The sequence below is a fragment of the Mesoplodon mirus genome, assembly GCF_964341445.2.
Source record: "Mesoplodon mirus genome assembly, chromosome: 4".
Classification (NCBI taxonomy): Eukaryota; Metazoa; Chordata; class Mammalia; order Artiodactyla; family Ziphiidae; genus Mesoplodon; species Mesoplodon mirus.
In genome coordinates this window covers 178,881,901-178,900,998 of record NC_138979.1, presented here as the reverse complement: position 1 = coordinate 178,900,998, position 19,098 = coordinate 178,881,901, and positions in this window count along the sequence as shown.

The following is a 19,098-nucleotide window of genomic DNA, read 5'->3' as shown; positions in this document are numbered from 1 at the left end:
CGCGGAGCAACTAAGCCCATGTGCCACAACTACTGAGACTGTGCTCTAGAGCCCATGAGCTACAACTACTGAGCCCGTGAGCCACAACTACTGAAGCCCACGTGCCTAGAGCTCGAGCTTTGCAACAAGACAAGCCACTGCAATGAGAAGCCTGAGCACTGCAACGCAGAGTAGCCCCCCCCCCACTGCAACTAGAGAAAGCTCGTGTGCAGCAATGAGGACCCAACGCAGCCAAAAATAAATAAATAAATAAAAAAGATAAAAACAAAAACAAAGCAAAACACAAAAACTAAGCTAAGATAAACATAAAACCAAAAATAAATCAGATGCAGAAAGCAAACCCCATGTCTACAGTTGCTCCCAAAGTCCACTGCCTCAATTTTAGGAACATTTGTTGTCTATTCAGGTATCCCACAGATGCAAGGTTTATCAAGTTGATTGTGGAGATTTAATCCACTGCTCCTGAGGCTGCTGGGAGAGATTTCCCTTCCTCTTCTTCCTTCGCACAGCTCCTGGCATTCAGCTTTGGTTTTGCCACCGCCTCTGTGTGTAGGCCACCCTCAGGTGTCTGTTCCCTGCCTAGACAGGAGGGGGTTAAAGCAGCAGCTGATTAGGGCTCTCTTGCTCACTCAGGCTAGGGAGAGGGAGGGACATGGTAGTCATAATTGGGATGCGGGATGAGCCTGTGGCATCAGAGGTCAGAGTGACATTGCAACAGCCTGAGATGCGCCATGTGTTCTCCCAGGGAAGTTGTCCCTGGGTCTCAGGACTCTGGCCGTAGCATGCTGCACTGGCTCCCAGGGGGTGGGCGGATAGTGACCTGTGCTTGCACACAGGATTCTTGGTGGCAGTGGTGGCAGTGTTAGCAGTTCATGCCTGTCTCTGGGGTCAGAGCTGATAGCCGTGGCTCACGCCTATCTCTGGAGCTTGCTTAGGTGGTGTTCTGCTGTCTGTGGGCACACAGAGCAGGAATCCCGTCTCCTCACGCACCCCAAAACAATGGTCTCTTGCCTCTTCGGCAGCTCCAGACCTTTTCCCGGACTCCCTCCCGGCCAGCCGTGGCGCACTAACCCCCTTTCAGGCTGTGTTCACGCCGCCAGCCCCAGTCCTCTCCCTGCGCTCCAACCGAAACCCGAGCCTCAGCTCCCAGCCCCGCCCGCCCCGGCGGGTGAGCAGACGAGCCTCTCGGGCTGGTGAGTGCCGGGAGGCATCGATCCTCTGTGCGGGAATCTCTCCGCTTTGCTGTCCGCACCCCTGTTGCTGCGCTCTCCTCCGCGGCTCCGAAGCTTCCCCCTCCGCCACCCGCAGTCTCCGCCCGTGAAGGGGCTTCCTAGAGTATGGAGACCTTTCCTCCTTCACGGCTCCCTCCCACTGGTGCAGGTCCCATCCCTATTCTTTTGTCTCTGTTTTTGCTTTTTTCTTTTGCCCTACCCAGGTACGAGAAGATCCTGTGGTCTGGATCACAGAGTCTGGGGGAAATTTGGGTACCTCCTGAGCTCAGGGGACCAACAGAGACAAGACCATGTCTTGTAAAGCATGTCAATAATTTTCTTTCTTTTCCAGCTTTATTGAGATGTAATAGACCTGTAACATTGTGTAAGTTTATTGTGTACAAAGCAATGACTTCATACACTTATATCTTATGAATAAGGTCAGTTAATATTTCCATCTCCCTACATAATTACCATTTTTGTGTGTGGTAAGTATATTTAAGATCTACTCTCTCAGCAACTTTCAAGTATAAATACAATATTGTTAACTGTGTTTACCATGCTGTACACTAGATCCCAAAATTTACTCAGCTTCCAACTGGAAGTTTCTACCCTTTGACTCACATCTCCTCATTTCACCACTCCTCAGCTTTTTGCAACCAACATTCTACTCTCTGCTTCTATGAGTTTGTTTTTTTTTATTTCATATATAAGTGATATACTACAGTATTTGTCTCTTTCTGTCTGACTTATTTTACCTGGCGTAATGCTGTCAAGTTCCACCCATGATGTAGCAGATGTCAAGATTTCCTTCTTTCTTATGACTGTAAAATGCTCATATATATCTGTATCTAAGTCTATATCTCTATCTCTTTCTCTATCTATCTATCCATCCATCCATGCATCCATCCATCCATCCATGCATCCATCCATCCATCTATGTACCATTTCCTTTATCCATTCACACTTAAACAGATACCTAGGTTGTTTCCATTACTTGGTTATTGTGAATAATACTGAAATCAACATAGGAACACAGATATCTTTTTGAGGCAGTGATGTCATTTCCTCTGGATATATATCCAGAAGTAGAAGTTCTGGGTCTTTGTGGGAAATCTATTTTTAATTTTTTGAGGAATCTCTGCAGTGTTCTCTATGGTGGCTCTTCTGGTTTATATCCCACTAACAGTATACAAGTGTTCCCATTTCTCCACAGCCTGGACAACACTTGTTATCTATTTTCTTTTTCATAATAGCCATTCTAACAGGTGTGAAGTGACACTTCTTTGTGGTTTTGATTTGTATTTTCCTGATGATTAGTGACATTGAACCTCTCTTCATGTACCTGTTTCCCTTTTGTATGTCTTTTGTAGAAAAATGTCTATTCAGGTCTGCCCTTTTAAAAATCAGATTATTTATTTTATTGTTATTAAGTTTTGTGGATTCATTATTCAGATAGATGATAAGGAGTTAATATCCAAAATAAACAACCTAACTGTACACCTGAGGAACTAGAAAAAGAACACACTAAGCCAAAATTAGCAGAAAGAAGGAGAAAACAAAGAGCAGAAAAAAATGAAACAGAGACCAGAAAAGATCAATGAAACGAAGAGCTGTTTCTTTGAAAAGATGAACAAAATTAACAAAACTTTAGCTAGTCTAAGAAAAAAAAAGAGAACAGACTTAAATAAATAAAATCAGAAATGAAAGACAGATTTTACAACCGATACCACAGAAATACAAAGGATTATAAGAGACTAGTATAAACAAGTATATACCAACATTTTGGATAACCTAGAAGAAATGGATACATTCCTAGAAACATACAATCTACCAAGACTGAATGATGAAGAAGTAGGAAATCTGAATTGATCAATATAATTATGGAAATTGAAGCAATGATCAAAAATCTCCCAACAAAAGCAACGCCCAGGACCAGATGGTTTCAGTAACAATTTCTACCAAACATTTAAAGAAGAATTAACACCAATCCTTCTCAAACTCTTCCAGAAAGCTCACTCTTGCTGCCACTGGGAGTGTGCACAGGAAGCTGGTTGTGGGGTGTGAGTGGGGCATGCAGAGTACTGCGGGTACCTTGTAGACAAGCTGGGGGGATCCATGGGTAAGGCTTACCAGTGGCTTGTGGGCATCCGGATGGAGTCTGTGACACAGTTTGTAGGCTACACAACCCTGTGATATGTTCCAAGACCTGATTGCTCTTATTCCAACCCCTCACTGCTCCCAGGTGGTGCAGCTCAGGACTCAGTACTCTGGATGACACAAGAGAGAAATGGGCTTCTTTGGCAGCATTCCACAGTGGTGGGGAAGGTAGGCAATCACTCACATGCTCTTACTTTCCCCAGTGGGAGGAATCACGGGCTGAGAAGGGCTCTCTGGGCATCAAGCTGTGCTGTCTTGGGAGAGCGGTGACGAATAAGTCAAACTGTTCCTCTTACTCTCTGGAGTGCATCCAAACTTAAAATTTTTTTTCTGTTCCAGGGTGAACTGGCACTTCTCCACCAGACTCATGGATTTTCACAAGGCTCTCTTGTCTGCGGGTAATGTTCTAAGTCAGTGTTCTCCAGGGGATCCCAGACCACAGTCAAGAGGGGCTGAAGCCAGTTGACAGGTCACTTCAGGGTCCACAGCTGGGACTAAGGTCTGGATGACTATTACCTGACACACAGGAGGGCAAGATTCCTCCCAGGTCCCTTGTGTATGGTGCTGGATCCCACAGTCCGATGGACGCCAAATTATTGTTGTTGCAGGCTGGGCGTATGATCAGGGGATGTTTATTTGGTCGTCTTATTGGCATCACCCACAATGATGTTAGATTATTCAAAGAGGTGGGTAATGGTGAAATATTACAAACAGGTAATGTATTAATGAGATTACCCTTTGGAAAGATCACCCTGGCTGATGAGGGGAAGATGGATGGGGGTAGGGTGTGGGTTGGATAAGAAGAGGAGAAACAGAAAGACCAGCTTTTCTAGGCTGAGCCAAGGAATTGGGAAGACGGGTAGAGAAAAGGAGACAAATTGGAGAAATGTTAATATATATAATTGACAGGAATTAGTGGTTTGTTGTGAAAAGGACAGGAAGAAATCAAAGATGACCCCCAGGTTGCTGGGCTGGAGGCTTGGGAAACTGGAGTTCCCACATTGTCCTGAGAGTTAAGGATTACAAAATGAATAACAGTTTTTGCAGGAAGATGATAAGCTTTGATTAGGACATGTGAAATTTAACATGACTGTAGGTTGTATAAGAAGAGAAGTCTAATACATCATGGTCTCTGTGGATCTGAAATTCAGTAGGAAATTTTTTTTTTACATCTTTATTGGAGTATAATTGTTTTACAATGGTGTGTTAGTTTCGGCTGTATAACAAAGTCAATCAGCTATACATATACATATATCCCCATACCTCCTCCCTCTTGCGTCTCCCTCCCACCCTCCCTATCCCACCCCTATAGGTGGACACAAAGCACCAAGCTGATATCCCTTTAGTACGCATCTGCTTCCCACTAGCGCTCTATTTTACATTTGGTAGCGTACATATGTCCATGCCACTCTCTCACTTTGTCCCAGCTTACCCTTCCACCTCCCCATGTCCTCAAGTCCATTCTCTATGTCTGCATCTTTATTCCTGTCCTGACCCTAGGTTCTTCAGAAGCTTTTTTTTTTCTTTTTTAGATTCCATATATACGTGTTAGCATATGGTATTTGTTTTTCTCTTCCTTACTTACTTCACTCTGTATGACAGACTCTAGGTCCATCCACCTCATTACAAATAACTCAATTCTGTTTCCTTTTATGGCTGAGTAATATTCTATTGTATACATGTGCCACATAGTCTTTATCCATTCATCTGTCAATGGACACTTAGGTTGCTTCCATGTCCTGGCTACTGTAAATAGAGCTGCAATGAACATTGTGGTACATGACTTTTTTTTTTTTTTTTGCAGTACACGGGCCTCTCACTGTCGTGGCCTCTCCCATTGCAGAGCACAGGCTCCGGACGCGCAGGCTCAGCGGCCATGGCTCAATGGCGCAGCCGCTCCGCGGCATGTGGGATCTTCCCGGATCGGGGCACGAACCCGTGTTCCCTGCATCGGCAGGCGGACGCCCAACCACTGTGCCACCAGGGAAGCCCGGTACATGACTTTTTGAATTATGGTTTTCTCAGGGTATATGCTGAGTAGTGGGATTGCTGGGTCATATGGTAGTTCTATTTTTAGTTTTTTAAGAAATCTCCATACTGTTCTCCATAGTGTCTGTATCAGTTTACATTCCCACCAACAGTGCAAGAGGGTTCCCTTTTATCCACACCCTGTTCAGCATTTAATGTTTCTAGATTATTTGATGATGGCCATTCTGACCGGTGTGAGGTGATACCTCATTGTAGTTTTCATTTGCATTTCTCTAATGATTAGTGATGTTGAGCATCCTTTCATGTGTTTGTTGGCAATCTGTATATCTTCTTTAGAGAAATGTCTGTTTAGGTCTTCTCCCAATTTTTGGATTGGGTTGCTTGTTTTTTTTTGGTATTGGGCTGCATGAGCTGCCTGTATATTTTGGAGATTAATCCTTTGTCAGTTACTTCATTTGCAAATATTTTCTCCCATTCTGAGGGATGTCTTTTCAACCTGTTTATGGGTTCCTTTGCTGTGCAAAAGCTTTTAAGTTTCCTTAGGTCCCATTAGTTTATTTTTGTTTTTATTTCCATTTCTCCAGGAGGTGGGTCAAAAAGGATCTTGCTGTGATTTATGTCATAGAGTGTTCTGCCTATGTTTTCCTCTAAGAGTTTTATAGTGTCTGGCCTTACATTCAGGTCTTTAATCCATTTTGAGTTTATTTTTGTGGATGGTTTTAGGGAGTGTTCTAATTTCATTCTTTTACATGTGGCTGTCCTGTATTCCCAGCCCCACTTACTGAAGAGGTTGTCTTTTCTCTATTGTATATTCTTGCTGCCTTTATCAAAGAAAAGGTGACCATGTGTGTGTGGGTTTCTCTCCGGGCTTTCTATCCTGTTCCATTGATCTATATTTCTGTTTTTGTGCCAGTACCATGCTGTCTTGATTACTGTAGCTTTGTAGTATAGTCTGAAGTTGGGGCGCCTGATACCTCCAGCTTCGTTTTTCTTTCTCAACATTGTTTGGTTATTCGGGGTCTTCTGTATTTCCATACAAATTGTGAAATTTCGTGTTCTAGTTCTGTGAAAAATGCCATTGGTAGTTTGATAGGGATTGCATTGAACCTGTAGATTGCTTTGGGTAGTATAATCATTTTCACAATTTTGGTTCTTCCAATCCAAGAACATGGTATATCTCTTTATCTGTTTGTATCATCTTTAATTTATTTCATTACTGTCTTATAGTTTTCTGCATACAGGTCTTTTGTCTCCTTAGGAAGGTTTATGCCTAGGTATTTTATTCTTTTTGTTGCAGTGGTACATGGGAGTGTTTCATTAATTTCTCTTTCAGATTTTTCATCAGTAGTGTATAGGAATGCAAGAGATTTCTGTGCATGAATTTTGTATCCTGCTACATTAACAAATTCACTGATTAGCTCTAGAAATTTTCTGGTAGCATCTTTAGGATTCTCTATATATAGTATCATGTCATCTGCAAACAGTGAGAGTTTTACTTCTTCTTTTCCAATTTGGATTCCTTTTATTTCTTTTTCTTCTCTGCTGTGGCTAAAACTTCCAAAACTATGTTGAATAATAGTGATGAGAGAGGGCAACCTTGTCTTGTTCCTGATCTTAGTGGAAATGGTTTCAGTTTTTCACCATTGAGAACGATGTTGGCCTTTATTATGTTGAGGTAAGTTCCCTCTATGCCTACTTTCTGCAGGGTTTTTACCATAAATCGGTGTTGAATTTTGTCAAAAGGTTTTCTGCATCTATTGAGATCATCACATGGTTTTTCTCCTTCAATTTGTTAATACGGTTTATCACATTGATTGATTTGCATATATTGAAGAATCCTTGCTTTCCTGGGGTAAACCCCACTTAATCATGGTGTTTGATCATTTTAATGTGTTGTTGGATTCTGTTTGCTAGTATTTTGTTGAGGATTTTTGCACCTATGCTCATCAGTGATATTGGCCTGTAGTTTTCTTTCTTTGTGACATCTTTGTCTGGTTTTGGAATCAGGGTGATGGTGGCCTTGTAGAATGAGTATGGGAGTGTTCCTCCTTCTGCTCTATTTTGGAAGAGTTTGAGAAGGATAGGTTTTAGCTCTTCTCTAAATGTTTGATGCAATTCGCCTGTGAAGCCATCTGGCCCTGGACTTTTGTTTGCTGTAAGGTTTTTAATCACAGTTTCAATTTCAGTGCTTGTGATTGGTCTGTTTATGTTTTCTATTTCTTCCTGGTTCAGTCTTAGAAGGTTATACCTTTCTAAGAATTTGTCCATTTCTTCCAGGTTGTCCATTTTATTGGCATATAGTTGCTTGTTGTAATCTCTCATGATCCTTTGTATTTCAGGAGTGTCAGTTGTTATTTCTCTATTTCATTTCTAATTCTATTGATTTGAGTCTTGTCCCGTTTTTTCTTGATGATTCTGGCTAATGGTTTATCAATTTTGTTTATCTTCTCAAAGAACCAGCTTTTAGTTTTATTGATCTTTGCTATCGTTTCCTTCATTTCTTTTTCATTTATTTCTGATCTGATTTTTATGATTTCTTTCCTTCTGCTAACTTTAGGGGTTTTTTGTTCTTCTTTCTCTAATTGCTTTAGGTGCAGGGTCAGGTTGTTTACTCGAGATGTTTCCTGTTTCTTAAGGTGGGATTGTATTGCTATAAACTTCCCTCTTAGAACTGCTATTGCTGCATCCTATAGGTTTTGGGTCATCATGTTTTCATTGTAATTTGTCTTTAGGTATTTTTTGATTTCCTCTTTGATTTCTTCAGTGCTCTCTTGGTTATTTAGTAGTGTATTGTTTAGCCTCCATGTGTTTCTATTTTTACAGATTTTTCCCTGTAATTGATATCTACTCTCATAGCATTGTGGTTGCAAAAGTTACTTGATATGATTTCAATTTTCTTAAATTTACCAAGGCTTGATTTGTGACCCAAGATATCATCTATCCTGGAGAATATTCCATGAGCACTTGAGAACAAAGTGTATTCTGTCATTTTTGGATGTAATGTCCTAGAAATATCAATTAAGTCCATCTTGCTTAATGTATCATTTAAAGCTGTGTTTCCTTATTTATTTTCATTTTTGATGATCTGTCCATTGGTGAAAGTGGGGTGTTAAAGTCCCATATTATGTTTGTGTTACTGTTGATTTCCCCTTTTATGGCTGTTAGCAGTTGCTTTATGTATTGATGTGCTCCTATGTTGGTTTCATAAATATTTACAATTGTTATATCTTCTTGGATTGATCCCTTGATCATTATGTAGTGCCCGTCTTTGCCTCTTGTAATAGTCTTTATTTTAAGTCTATTTTGTCAGACATGAGAATTGCTACTCCAGCTTTCTTTTGATTTCCTTTTGCATGGAATATCTTTTACCATCCCCTCACTTTCAGTCTGTATGTGTCCCTTGGTCTGAAGTGGGTCTCTTGTAGACAGCATATATATGGCTCTTGTTTTTGTATCCATTTGGCCAGTCTATGTCTTTTGGTTGGAGCATTTAATCCATTTACACTTAAGGTAGTTATCGATATGTATGTTCCTATTCCCATTTTCTTAATTGTTTTGGGTTTGTTATTGTAGGTCTTTTCCTTCTCTTGTGTTTCCTGCCTAGAGAAGTTCCTTTAGCATTTGTTGTAAAGATGGTTTGGTGGTGCTGAACTCTCTCAGCTTTTGCTTGTCTGTAAAGGTTTCAATTTCTCTGTCAAATCTGAATGAGATCTTGCTGGGCAGACTAAACTTGGTTGTAGGTTTTTCCCTTCCATCACTTTAAATATTTCCTGTCATTCCCTTGTGGCTTGCAGAGTTTCTGCTGAAAGATCAGATGTTAACCTTATGGGGATTCCCTTGTATATTATTTTTTGTTTTTCCCTTGCTGCTTTTAATATTTTTTCTTTGAATTTAATTTTTGATAGTTTGATTAATATATGTCTTGGCATGTTTCCCCTTGGATTTATCCTGTATGGGACTCTCTGTGCTTCCTGGACTTGATTGACTATTTCCTTTCCCATATTAGGGAAGTTTTCAACTATAATCACTTCAAATATTTTCTCAGTCCCTTTTTTTTTTCTCTTCTTCTTCTGTGACTCCTATAATTCAAATATTGGTCTGTTTAAGGTTGTCCTAGAGGTCTCTGAGACTGTCCTCAATTCTTTTCATTCTTTTTTCTTTATTCTGCCCTGCGGTAGTTATTTTCACTATTTTATCTTCCTGGTCACTTATCCGTTCTTCTGCCTCAGTTATTCTGCTATTGATTCCTTCTAGAGAATTTTTAATTTCATTTATTGTGTTGTCATCATTGTTTGTTTGCTGTTTCGTTCTTCTGGGTCCTTGTTAAACCTTTCTTGTATTTTCTCCATTCTATTTCTCAGAGTTTGGATCATATTTACTACCATTGTTCTTAATTCTCTTTCAGGTAGACTGCTTATTTCCTCTTCATTTGTTTGTTCCGGTGGGTTTTTACCTTGCTCCTTCACCTGCTGTGTATTTCTCTGTCTTCTCATTTTGCTTATCTTACTGTGTTTGGAGTCTCCTTTTCATAGTTCCCGTTGTTTTTGGTGTCTGCCCCCAGTGGGTAAGGCAGTTCAGTGGGTTGTGTAGGCCTCCTGGTGGAGGGGACTGGTGCCTGTGTTCTGGTGGATGAGGCTGGATCTTGCTTTTCTGGTGGGCAGGACTTCATCCGTTGGTGTGTTTTGAATTGTCTGTGACCTTATTATGATTTTAGGCAGCGTCTCTGCTAATGGGTGGTGTTGTGTTGCCGTCTTGTTAGTTGTTTGGCGTAGGGTGTCCAGCACTGTAGCTTGGTGGTCGTTGAGTAGAGCTGGATCTTACATTGAGATGGAGATCTCTGGGAGAGCTTTCGCATTTTGGTATTTCATGGTGCAGGGAGGTCTCTGGTGGACCAATGTCCTGAACTCAGGTCTCCCACTTCAGAGGCTCAGGCCTGACACCCAGCCGGAGCTCCAAGACCCCATCAGCCACATGGCTCAGAAGAAAAGCGAGACCAAAAAAAATAAATAAAATAAAATAAAATAAAATAAAGTTATTAAAATAAAAAATAAAAATTATTATTATAAATTAAAAAAATAAAAATGTAATAAAAACATTTTAAATAGAAAGAAAGAAGAGAGCAACCAAAAGAAATCCACTAATGATAACAAGTGCTAAAAACTATACAAAAATAATAATAATAATAAGGACAGACAAATCCCTAGGACAGATGGTAAAAGCAAAGCTATACAGAGAGAATCACACAAAGAAGCATACACATACACACTCACAAAAAGAGAAAAAGGATAAAAAATATAAATATATTGAAAAAAAGAAAAAAGGGAAGAGAGCAACCAAATCAATAAACAAATCTACCAATTATAATAAGCTCTCAATACTAAACTAGGCTAAACATAAAACCAGAAACAGATTAGATGCAGAAAGCAAACCCCAAGTCTACAGCTGCTCTCAAAGTCCACCTCCTCAATTTTGGGATGATTTGTTGTCTATTCAGGTATTCCACAGATGCAGGGTACATCAGGTTGATTGTGGAGATTTAATCCGCTGCTCCTGAGGCTGCTGGGAGAGATTTCCCTTTCTCTTCTTTTTTCGCACAGCTCCTGGGGTTCAGCTTTGGATGTGGCCCCGCCTCTGCGTGTAGGTCGCCTGAGGGCGTCTGTTCCCGCTCAGACAGGACGGGGTTAAAGGAGCCGCTGATTCGGGGGCTCTGGCTCACCCAGGACGGGGGGAGGGAGGGGTACGATGCAGGGCGAGCCTGCGGCATCAGAGGCTGGCGTGATGTTGCACCAGCCTGAGGTGCGCCGTGCGTTCTCCCGGGGAAGCTGTCCCTGGATCACGGGACCCTGGCAGTGGAGGGCTGCACAGGCTCCTGGGAGGGTAGGTGTGGAGAGTGACCTGTGTTCGCACACAGGTTTCTTGGTGGCGGCAGCAGCAGCCTTAGCGTCTCAGGCCCGTCTCTGGGGTCTGCGCTGATAGCCGTGGCTCGTGCCAGTCTCTGGAGCTCGTTTAGGCGGTGCTCTGAATCCCCTCTCCTCGCGCACCCCGGCACAATGGACCCTTGCCTCTTCGGCAGCTCCAGACTTTTCCCAGACTCCCTCCCGGCTAGCCGTGGACCACTAGCCCCTTCAGGCTGTGTTCACGCCGCCAACCCCAGTCCTCTACCTGGGATCTGACCTCCGAAGCCCGAGCCTCAGCTCCCCGCGGCGGGGGAGCAGACAAGCCTCTCGGGCTGGTGAGTGCAGGTCGGCACCGATCCTCTGTGTGGGAATCTCTCCGCTTTGCCCTCCGCACCCCTGTCGCTGCTCTCTCCTCCGCGGCTCCGAAGCTTCCCCCTCCGCCACCCGTAGTCTCCGCCCGTGAAGGGGCTTCTAGTGTGTGGAAACCTTTCCTTCTTCACAGCTCCCTCCCACTGGTGCAGGTCCCGTCCCTATTCTTTTGTCTCTGTTTTTCCTTTTTTCTTTTGCCCTACCCAGGTACGTGGGGAGTTTCTTGCCTTTTGGGAAGTCTGAGGTATTCTGCCAGCATTCAGTAGGTGTTCTGTAGGAGTTGTTCCACATGTGGATGTATTTTTGATGTATTTGTGGAGAGGAAGGTGATCTCCACGTCTTACTCCTCCACCATCTTGAAGGTCCCCCGCTTAGTAGGAAAATTTGAGCTGGAGAGGTGGATTTCATTGTGCATCAGTGGTTGAGTGAGACCATGAGGTGAGACAGGTATCTTAGACGTCATGGATGGTGCTGAGAGCCTGGAGCCAAACTTAGCCAAAAGCCAACATGTAAGGGAATTAGAGGACCACAAGAAGCCCTCCGAAGAGACAGCAAAGGAGTAGGAAGAGGAAAGGTGTGGTCTCTTGACGGCCAAAGGAAGATGTGGTCACAGCATGGGACAAGGCTAGGCAGGCAAGGAGGAGAAGGAGGAAGAGTGTCCCTTGGGGATGGTCCACCAGTGATCCATTGGTGACCTTGGCAAGAACAATCAGTGGAGTGTGAAAGCAGGAACTGGTGGTAGGGGTGGGCAGATGAAGGGTCAATGAGGGGAGTCCACCATGTCAGCCTTGCTCCATAGCAATTTGGCATCAGAGGCAGGAAATTGGAGAAAGGAGACCTTGAGAATCATTTAGGACAAAGTGAGGATTTGCATTCCAGTTTTTAAAAAATGAGAGACTTGAGCATGTTCAAATAATAAAAGTCACAAAGAAAAAGAAGTTGAAGATAGCAGATAGAAGAAATTAATCAGAGGTGGTGAGATGGGGATGGGAGGAATGCTGAGCACAAGACGGGGAGCCCTTTGACCAGAAGCGTGGCACATATTCCACCCTAGAGAGCGGACAAAAGGTTGAGAGCGTGGCTCTAAGCATGTGCTCAAAAGGTGAGGGAGCTTGTCTCAAATGACTCCTATTTTCCCTGTGCTGCAGAGAGATGTTATCTACTGAATCCATCTTGGGGAAGCAAAAGGATCAGAAGTCTAGGACAGGGGAGACAAGAAGCAGGCATGAGTGGGGTCCCTAGGGGACTGGAGGACAGGTCGCTGACCTGTGTAGGGGTGTGGTTTCCAGGTATCTCCACAGTCCAGACATAGACAAAAAGAGGGCAGAAAGCTGGATGATATGGTAGTCAAAGTTCCCCCCTAGGTAGAGGGATGGAGGAATCATGAGTTGCCAGCACAAAGGAAAAGTGATTCTATTGAAAATAATGACCAGAGAGTCATTCAAATGATGGGATTTTTATGTTTCAGGCTGGGGAAATCGGGAGTGGTGACAGGAGAGGCTGATGGGGAAAGATAGAGGTATCTGGAAACAAGATGGTACCTCGAGTTTGAATAGGCGAGCGTACCTTGAGTTTGAACACACAGGGTGATTTGTATATTGCTGTATTTTCTCCTGCCATGCAGTTATCCATGGTGACTTTGGAGTTAGCAGGCTTCGGCAGGCTTGGTTTGACACTTAATGGTAACATAGCCTTGGCCAAATTACCTGACATTGTTAACTACCTTGACACTTAAAGGACCAGAGAGCATCTTCTCTAAAAGACCATTAGTTACAACTACTATAATATTACTATTACCATACGTCAAAGGCTGGGTTCCACTGCCCCACCGCACTGCCCACTCTCTGGGCCACACCAGACACCTGCTCTGATATCTAAGTGTATGAAGTTCTACTGGCCCCACGGTGCTGCATGAGGGCTGGGGTTGAGATGGCTGAGGAAGCACACGGAAGCAGCTACCATGGGAATCAAGATTCACTTCTCTGCAAGGAGGACTTAATCGACCCTTGTGCATTTCAACAGTCCCTTCCTGATGGTCATCAACTGCCCAGACGCCCAGAGCATCCTCTTTCTGGGCAAAGTTGTCAATCCTAATAAGCAATGAAAGTAAAATCACAATTTGCAAAGAAAACTGTACCAGGACTCGCAAAACAGATATGCCATACCCAACAGGTACTCTCTAAGTCCAGAATTCATTAACAGCAGCTTGTTCAGACCCATGTGTCCCAAGGTAAGCCCACAGCAAGCTGGTTTAAGAGTAACGCTGCACAGACTCATGGGCTATAAAGATAAGAGCCTTGACTTCTCATCTAGTTTATAAAATCTGACCACACTTTCTAACTATCACCCTAAAGCCACTGTGAACTAACTCCAGCCAATGAAACCTTATATTTCTCCCGACTTCCCCATTTGAAACATTACTGAGATGCTGTCAAAGTGATAGTCCCTACCACTCAGCAAGTTTAATTAATCCCAGATCTGTGTGATACATGGGGTGCCTTGGTGGTCTACGTGAGGTACTGCAACATTAAGAAAGTCTAGAATTCCCTGCAGAGGAGGGAGTTGCCCAGCTAAGGTGAGGAGAACAGGAGAGCCAGGACATCAGGGCTCTAAGCCCAGCTGAGTTCTGGAATGCTAAGTGATCCTGGGAGCTGCTTTGTGCTCCCTGAACCTCCGTCATCTGTGTGTGAAGCTCTGTAAAAACATGGCAGCCAGTAAAATGGTTAACGTTGAGTCCTCTTGGCTGCAATCCACCCCCTTCCTTGGACCCAGTGCTTTCTTTGCACGATTCAACACTACTCTGCCTAAATGGAACGGAACATAGTCAGGAGATAATCGTAGGAATTAAGGAGAAGAGGGTAGTAGACCGATCAGGGGATATAGATGTGAAGGTAGAGAAAAAGGGACATTTTGAGACACAGTTAGGAGGTACCATGGATTGGACTGAGTAATCAATTATTCATGAAGAAATAAGGACAGTCTGTAGTAAAGGTGACACTCAGGTTGCCAGCTTGGGAGCTAAAGAAACTGGAGGGAGCCATTTAGAGAGATGGGTAACGTAGGGAGAGGATGATGATTTGTGAGCAAGAGGATGAGCTCCCGTATAGACCTGAGATGCCTGGCCGGCATCCGCAACGAAAAGAACAGGAAGCATTTGCTTCTACAGATCTGGCATTCAGCAAGGAAATCTGAGCAGGGCCTGGAAATCTGCTAATGCATAGGAGAGACGAGACTTCCTGGTGAGGACTCCCTCCTGGTGAGAGTGTGTAGAGAGGGGAGCCTGGGACCCCCTCATCAGGAATGACCACACTTAGGGGACAAGGAAAAGGAAGAGAGGACAGAGAAGGACTAGGAAAAGGGGTCACAGGGACACATGGGGAGAGAGGAAAAGGACAGTGCCCTCAGGATAGGCTGGACCTACCAAGTGGGGTCTTTGGCGGCTCACAGGATCAATGGCAGTTGAGACATGGGGGGAGGAAGCAGACTGTAGAGTTTCGAAGAGAATCCGTGGTGCACAGGGGTACAGCAAGGGGAGACATTTCTTTCTAGCAGTTTGTCATCAAAGACAGAGAAACAAAGGGGAGCTGGAGGGGAAAAGAAAGGAAGACATATATTTTTTAAAACTGAAAGTTGAGTGAAAAGTGAGCATGTATAAATGTTGCTGATAAGAAGCCTAGAGAAAAAAAAATGGTTGACAAGTAATGGAAGGAAGATATTAATCAATAGCTAGTAATCAAGTTGTATTGCACATTGATGGGGCCTTGAGCTGCAGGGGACCTGCAGGGACAAGCAGTGTGAGGTTTCCTGTCTCATGGGTGGACAAGCACCTGGAGACCAGAGTCCAAGGGTCCTGGGAGATGCTGGGACGTAGAGGATCTTGGGAAGATCTTGGTCCACAGGGGCCCCTGGAGGGAGGGCTGACTTAGACTCTCTGACTAGCCAGGCTGAGTCTGCCTGGGGCTCAGCCCTGGGGTTGAGCTAGAGCAGGAAAACCAGAGAATTAAGGTCTGTCCCAGGAACCTCCTAGAGGCTTAATACAGCCAGTGTAGGGAAAGAGGCCACTTGTCCTTCACAATTCTACCTAAAAACATCTAGTGCGTTTGTTCCCTATGGCTGCTGTAACAAATTTACCACAAACTGGGTGATTTAAAACACATTCTGTAGGGCGGATTCCACTCTGCGCCTCTTACAGATCCTGCTGGCTGCCAGCAGTCCTTGGCTTGGGTCAGGCGCTCGCAGCAGGTGCACAAGGTACCGGCGCTTCTGTTCAGACAGGCTGTCTGCTAGATGATCCTCTCATCTGGTTGTGACTCCGCCCCCCACCAGGCTCTGGGTTCAGTCCTGACTCCACCACCTACCAGCTGCTTGACCTTGGGCAGCTCCCTCACCTTCCCAAGCCTCTGTTTTCTTCTCTGTCAAATGGGGCTGTGAAAACAGTGCCTTCCTTCCTCACTGGGCTGTGGTGAGGATGAAAAAAATATTCTGTAAATTGGGAGAATTTGAAAAAGAATAGATACATGTATGTGTATAACTGCTCACTTTACTGTACACCTGAAACTAAAACATTGTTAATCAATTGTACTCCAATATAAAATTAAAAGTTAAAATAATTGATTAATTAATTAATTTAAAAAAGAGGTCATGACCCTGAAGCATTTGCACAGTGCCTGGCACAGAGCAGGCACACCGAGAATTAGTAATATCACTCGTTACTATTACTTTTGTCATTGTTGTTGTCCTTTCCTGCCCCTGTTTCCAGACCAAGGAGCCCCGAGGATGGAGATCCCTCGGTAGTGGCCGCTGATCACCGTGCTCATGGCTGTGGCTCACTGTCTGGCCCTGGTTAACCAAGAAGATCCTCATCTCACTGACCCCAGCCCCCAGGACAGCCTTGGATGGCCCCAAAATCTCCGAGAGCAACATAGGCTTTGCCTTCAGCCTCTGTAGGCATTTGGCTTTGGGTGCCTCTGGATAGAACATTCCCTCCTCCCCAGTAACCATCTCTTTGGCCTTGGACATGTTCTTCCTTGGGGCCCCAACCCCCAGCAGGACCCACCTCTTGGAGGGCCTGGTTCAACCTCACCGTGGGGTCCGAGGCCCAGATCCAAGATTGCTTCCAGGATCTGCTGCTCAGATACCCTGACCGTGGGCCAGTGCATATTTAACGGCCCGGGCCCCTAGAGGCCACGCAGTAACAGGTGGAGGCCCAGAAAAGCATTCACAAGCATGCAGAAGCAGATCCAGGGGAAGTTCGAGGCCTGCGTGGAAGAGCTCGGGATGACACCACAGCAGTCCTGGAGAATCACGTGCTCCTCAGAGGTGAGAGAACATATATCCAATGTGGAAACGTCATCTCGGAATCAGGGCTGCAATACACCGCAACCCTACCTTCCACAGCATCTGAGAAGCCTCCCTTGCTGACTTAGACATAGGAGGCAATCAATAATTGTCTGCCCACTGAATCCTTGATGTATCTGCTTGCACACCTCCAGTGATGGGGAACTCATCATCTGTCCCATTTTATTGCTACCTGTTGAGTTTCTTTCCAAGAAGTATTTTGCACCTTCAGTGTGCATGACAACTGCCTGGGGAGATTGTTTAAAATCCTGCACTTACCCCAGGAGATTCTGGTTTAGGGCAGGGGGAAGTCAGGGACACTGCATGTAAGCTCTCCTTCCTTCCCCTCTCTGGTGATTCTTCTGCAGGAGGGCTGTGATCTCCACTTGAAGTAACCCTGGAAGCAAGCACTAAATTAAGGGGCATGAGTCCCCTTCCTCTGGCAGGTCCCAGGAGGCACGGGTTAGAACAGGAAGAATCCCAAAGCCTCAAGGTCTTTGATTTCCTCCAAAAGAGCCAAGAAGATTGTATGCTTCCCTCCTTAACCACGCTCTTAATTCAGCATTGAATTCATTCTCCTTTTATTTGTACAGTGCTCTGTGGGTCTCAAGTGTTTTTGATGGCCACAGTCTCTTTTGACCTTCTCACCCGTTTGAAGCTGATAAGCCTAAAATTAATGGTCCTACTATACAGATGAACAGACAGATTATTTTTTAAGGAAGAAAAGTTATCTCCTGAGCCAGTAAGGCATTACTTATATACACATCTATGAACACCTGTCGTGTGTTATATGTAAGTGTTTACACATACACACGCACGCACAATCTAAGGATGAAAGCTTTATTATCATGCCAGGCATGGGACATTATTAATTTTTACTGAATTATCTTCACACCCCAACAAGGTAGACTGTTGTGTCCATTAAGAGATAAGAAAACTGAGACACAAAAATTAGGTAACTTGCCCCAGATCTGAAAGCCCGGCAGAGCCTCTTCCTTGGTTTCCGCTCCAACCACCCGCTACTTGCTGGAAATAAGGACTCTTTTCCACATTTTCCTCACCCCTCCGGCTTACTCTCCTTAATCTGTTAATTACGCATTCCCATCTGCAGGAGTCTAACATGCCAGGCAGTGCACAGCACCACACCTGGCCCTGCTTCTCCCCTGCAAGCCTGTAGGGTGCAGGAAACACCGTAACTCCAGCAGCTGGGAGACTGTGCTGGGGCGGCTGCTCCATGGGCACCAGGAGGGCTTCCTGCAGGAGGTGGCATGGACCCTGAGCCCCGGAGGAGGGGAAGGAGCTGACTGGGTGAAGAGGAGTCCAGGCGGCAGGAGGATGCACGTGCCGGAAAGAGGGAAGAAAGAAGGGCTGCCCCACAGCACAGAGGCAGCCTGAGTGTGGGCAGTGGGGAGGGGAGGGGCCGGGAAGGGGCTTGGGGGGGACGTGGAGGGCTGGGGGCTGCATTCAAGGGCCTTGGGGACCTGAATCAACCAATCCAACATCTCTATCTTGTGTTCCCAGTCAGCTTCTTGAGGGCAGGGATGCATCTGCTTCTGAGCAGATGTGGCAGCAGGTTCTTGGAGCAACAGATGCCTCCTCTCTCTTTGTCTCTATTTCCCTTAAGACTCTTGTCACGTGTCAGCTCTTACAGATGCCAAATACGAGGAGGCCGTGGCTCCCATTAAATGTTGAGTCCCTTGGGAGCAGGGAGGTACCTATTCCTCCTCATGGGCCATCTTTCCTCCCTCCCTCCCTCCCTCCCCTTTATCCATTCATTCAACAGATCCTTAGTGAGCGCCCTCCATGGGCCAGGGATGTGTAGATGCTTGTTCCCCCAGTGCTTGTAAATCAAAGAGGTCCCATGAATATTCTATCCATTTACAACTCTTCACTGAGCCCCTGCACTGCGGTAGCTCTTGGTACTGGAGGAAGGAAAGGGTTGGGAAGGGAGTACGTGCAGGGACAGGGTGGGTCCCCATGTCCTGGGGTCTCCTGGGATCTGCAGTGAGGAGGGGCTGAGAGTCAGGCAGCCCCAAGGCGTCCGGTCCCCTGGACAGGGGTTGGGGAAGGGATTGCAGCCTCAATGTCACTTCTAGGCAGGTCTCTCGCCCCTTGCGGCTTGTAAAGTGCCCTCC